The following is a 5,000-nucleotide window of genomic DNA, read 5'->3' as shown; positions in this document are numbered from 1 at the left end:
TTAAAGTCGACCTCGGTGACATTTGAACGCAGAACGTAAAAGCAGACGAAACGCGCCTAAGCAGTTTACCCGGTGCTGTAACAATTCTCCAGCTCACCGCCCTATCCACTATTTTGATAATGTGAACAATCCACAACTATAATCGCAACTAAGAAAAATGCATATGTAACGACAACAACAATTGGCGCAGGAGTGGCTGTGTGGTAAGTAGCTTGCTTACCAACCACATGGTGCCAGGTTCGTGGCACATTGGGCAGGTGTCTTCTACTATAGCCTCGGGCCGACCAAAGCCTTGTGCGTGGATTTGGTAGATGGAAACTGAAAAGAAGCCCGTTATATATATATATATATATGTATGTATGTATGTATGTATGTATGTATGTATGTATGTATATGCTTGTGTGTCTGTGTTTGTCCCCACCCCCAACATCGCTTGACAACCGATGCTGGTGTGTTTACGTCCCCGCCACTTAGCGGTTCGGCAAGAGAGATCGATAGAATAAGTACTAAGCTTACAAAGAATAAGTCCTGGAGTAGACTTGCTCGACTAAAGGCGGTGCAACCAGCATGGCCGCAGTCAAATGACCGAAACAAGTAAAAGAATAAAAGAATGAAAAGAAAGAACACAATATACATATAAATATTTATATAACTATATATATACATATATGCGCACACAGTTAATGACGAAGTCATTTTGGTGACGAGCGACGTGCTAGAAGTAGCAGATAAAACTTACTCAAGCTATAGTCTATTGCTGTCTTATATACGTACAAGACAAATTAGAAAACGTAGTTCCATATAGTTTTAATGGATGCTGCAATAGCCATGTTTGGAATGATCTTGAACAGAAGTTTTCTTGAAGAGGATCGATCTTGAGCTTAGCAGTGGTAGCAGCAGCAGCAGCAACAGCAGTTGAAGCAGCAGCAGCAGCAACAGCAGTTGAAGCAGCAGCAGCAGTAGCAGCAACAATAGCAGTGAAAGTAGCAACTACTACTACTACTACTACTACTACTACCAGCAACGCCGCCACCGCCGCTGCTGCTACCGCCGCTGCCGCCGCTACCGCCGCTGCCGCCGCTGCCGCCGCTGCCGCCGCTGCCGCGCTGCCGCCGCTGCCGCCGCTGCCGCCGCTGCCGCCGCTGCGGCTGCCGCTGCCGCCGAAGCCGCTGCCGCGCCGCCTCCGCTGCCGCCGCCGCCTCCGCTGCCGCCGCCGCCTCCGTTACCACCGCCGCCGCCGTTGCTGCCGCCGCCGCCGTTGCTGCCGCCGCCGCCGTTGCTGCCGCCGCCGCTATCGCCGCCGCCGCTATCGCCGCCGCCGCCGCTGTCGCCGCTGCTACCAGCCGCCGCCGCCGCTGCCACGCCGCCGCTGCCACGCCGCCGCTGCCACGCCGCCGCTGCCACGCCGCCGCTGCTGCCACCGCCGCCACAGCCACCACCGCCGCAGCCGCTGTTACTATTACTACTACTACTACTACTACTACTACTACTACTACTACTACTACTACTACTACTACTACTACCGCTGCTGCCGCTGTTTGTAACAACTTTTACAATAGGTTCTTGTAAAACAACAACAGCATAATTCTAGCAACAACAACGATCATCTTTGTTCTAAATTCTCAGTCCACGTCCCAAGTGGCTTGAGTATGGCTTTCATCACCCCAGATCAATACGATAACTATCATTTCACTACTAGTATCGATTAAAGAGACTACACACATCGCTGCCCTAAAATGTATCCCCTATCAAAACTAAGTATTTGGTTCAAGTTACGATGGGTCTACATCAATATTCATTCCGGGAACTGGGAGGTAGGCATTATACAATAATATAATAATCACATATTGATGTTAACTCAGTAAACTATAGACCTTCTTTCCATGGTTCGTACTTTCTGCTAACTTCGCAAATACCTATTATTGTCAGTTAGACGAGGGGCATAGAGTAGATGTAAAAAAAAATCAATGAGAAGAGTTTGCAGCTCAGTTTAGATTCCCGATATGGATTCATTCGCTTCTGTGAGGTTGTATGTTCACACACACACACACACACACACACTGTTGTGTCTCGTCGACACTTATGTTTTTCTTTGAACTCGCTGTATATGCCATTTTATAACTTGGACTTATAGCAAGGCTATAACAAAACAAGTACAAATCAGAAACAACCAGATCAGAAACAAACCAGATCTCTTCTCAACGACTTCAACAACTGTTTTCACAAAGCGCCTGCGCACACCACTCTGTCCTTCAGTGACAGTGCGCATGCGCCTTCATACGGTTTAGGACAGTTGACTTGCTATTCTACAGGGATGTCAGGATTCCACCACAACATAAACACACACACACACATACACACACAAACAAACAGACACAAACAAATACACACACACACACACACACACGAACAAACAAACGTACACATTTAGTGCAACATTTCTATCATATTCTTTCACATAATTGCTCACTTCTGGCTTCCTGGTTTTCGAATGTCTTACTGTTTCTAATTTATTCTTCAGAATGTGTCTCCAGCTGTTTATTCGCATTTAGTGGTTCTTCTTGTTCTAGAGTGTGCAGAACGGTCGAATCAATCCAAACTACACAAGTGTATAGTTTCTTCATATGTTATGCGGAGCTTTTTTTCTAAATTTGTTTCCTGTCTTCAGTATGTTACTATTTTTGTCTTCACCAGTAGTTGTTGCAGCTTCTTTTTCTTTTCGTCTAATGATGGTTGCGTAAGCTTTTTGACAGTCTAGTATTTCTCTCAACCCCTTTTTGCAACTCTCCTCCTTTCTTTTATATATAATTCTCCATAATCTCTTTTATTTGTTGTCAGACATCCATGTTTTCAGCTTGGTGTGATTTTCCCCTCTCTTCTTGGCTTTCATTGCGCTTGTATCATCACACTTAGTCTAGAATGTCTTCCGTCATCCAATATAGTTTTCCCTGCATTGCATTACCTAGGACTGTACAAGCTTCTTCCATTTGTTTCATGTAAGAATTTTTGTGTTAGTTCTTTAGCAATTAGATTTAATAGGAATATTGCGGGTACTATGAGAATAGTATTTGTATACTTCTAAACAACAATGAAACAATGCAATAGTTTGAAATAAGCAGCAGAGTTAGAAAGACTTTTCAATCTATTTCTCGAAAAAATATTGACAGCTAATCTTCGAGATTCTGAAAGCATTGAAGATTGCTGGAAGAATGATCTACCAGCCTAAGATTTGCGGACAACTGTGAATGTTATCCAGTTTCAAAGACAAATTATTTGCTATCACAATAAGAGTACTTACTGCTTCAAATGAATATGATGTGGACATCACCCGTGTAAAGAAGTCAGGCAACGGTGACAGGAAAGTAGCAAGCAGAACAAACAACTACACTAATATAGGCGCAGTTCAAACCGTTGACATTCTGATGTTATCAGTGAATTACTGACTTGGTCTCTCTTATCAATGAAAATATAACAAGCGAAATCAACATAATGAGGACAACTCAATTTATCAAGTCGTCGTCGTCGTCGTCGTCGTCGTTTAAGGTCCGCTTTCCATGCTAGCATGGGTTGGACAGTTTGACTGTGGGCTGGCGAACCAGATGGCTGCACCAAGCTTCAGTCTTGATCTGGCAGAGTTTCTACAGCTGGATGCCCTTCCTAACGCCAACCACTCCGAGAGTGTAGTGGGTGCTTTTACGTGCCACCGGCACGGGGACCAGTTAGGCGGTACTGGCAACGACCTCGTTCGAATTTTTACACATATATATACATGAATTACGTCTGTTAAAGATTTTATTATATTTACAGTCCTTTGAATGTTTCATGGAATTAGTAGTAAACCTGCTGGGTTATTCATGTAAACTTTATCCAAAAAACCTGAAAGCGTAGCCTGTGTTATGTCTGTATCAAAAGATAGTTACTTGTCTGCTATTCATAACAAAGTAAAGATAAAAAACAGAAATAGCAAGAACATTGCGACGAACAACAGCACTAAGACTATTATGAAGGCTGAGTTATATATATTGTATAGAAACATAGAAAATTATTTCATCGAGATTGGAATTAGAAATTTTCGTAGCTTTTTAGCATTACATAGAAAGACTACTGAACTCATCAGTCTTAGTTCAATTTATATGTTGCTTGGGAAGAGAGTAAATCTTATAGACGAAATAAGATGAAGGAATATGCGGCAGTTTGGTCACATCAGTGGAATGACTAGGCTCTCTTACTCTTTACTCTTTTATTTGTTTCAGTCATTTGACTGCGGCCATGCTGGAGCACCGCCTTTAGTCGAGCAACTCGACCCCGGGACTTATTCTTTTTGTAAGCCCAGTACTTATTCTATCGGTCTCTTTTTGCCGAACCGCTAAGTGACGGGGACGTAAACACACCAGCATCGGTTGTCAAGCAATGCTAGGGGAACGAACACAGACACACAAACACACACACATACATATATATACATATATACGACAGGCTTTTTTCAGTTTCCATCTACCAAATCCACTCACAAGGCATTGGTCGGCCCGGGTCTATAGTAGAAGACACTTCCCCAAGATGCCACGCAGTGGGACTGAACCCGGAACCATGTGGTTGGTTAGCAAGCTACTTACCACACAGCCACTCCTGCGCCTATACAAACATGTTTGGTAAATACAAGGTTGAAAGAGAAGGCAACGAAGAAGAAACTGACTCAATGATATTGAGACATGGAATGGGATAAGAATATTGGAATACATGGAGCTCCAGAGGGAGAGGGGTGGAAAATACTGGCAGAAGTACCTGGCCTGTAAACTGGAGGAAAGAATCGGGCGATTACATCAACGCAGTGCTTGATAGATTCTTTATATTACTGACTCCGATAGAATAGAATGCAAAATTGACCTCGATCAGATGTGAATTCCGAGTATAAAGAGTATGAACATATAGGCGCAAGCGTAACTGTGTGCTAAGAAGTTTGCTGCTTTCCAGGTTCGTTTCCAATGCATGCCACTTTGGGC

The sequence above is a fragment of the Octopus sinensis genome, linkage group LG18 (genome assembly GCF_006345805.1).
Source record: "Octopus sinensis linkage group LG18, ASM634580v1, whole genome shotgun sequence".
NCBI classification, from domain to species: Eukaryota; Metazoa; Mollusca; class Cephalopoda; order Octopoda; family Octopodidae; genus Octopus; species Octopus sinensis.
The sequence above is the reverse complement of the archived record's forward strand: the minus strand, read 5'-3'. Positions refer to the sequence as shown.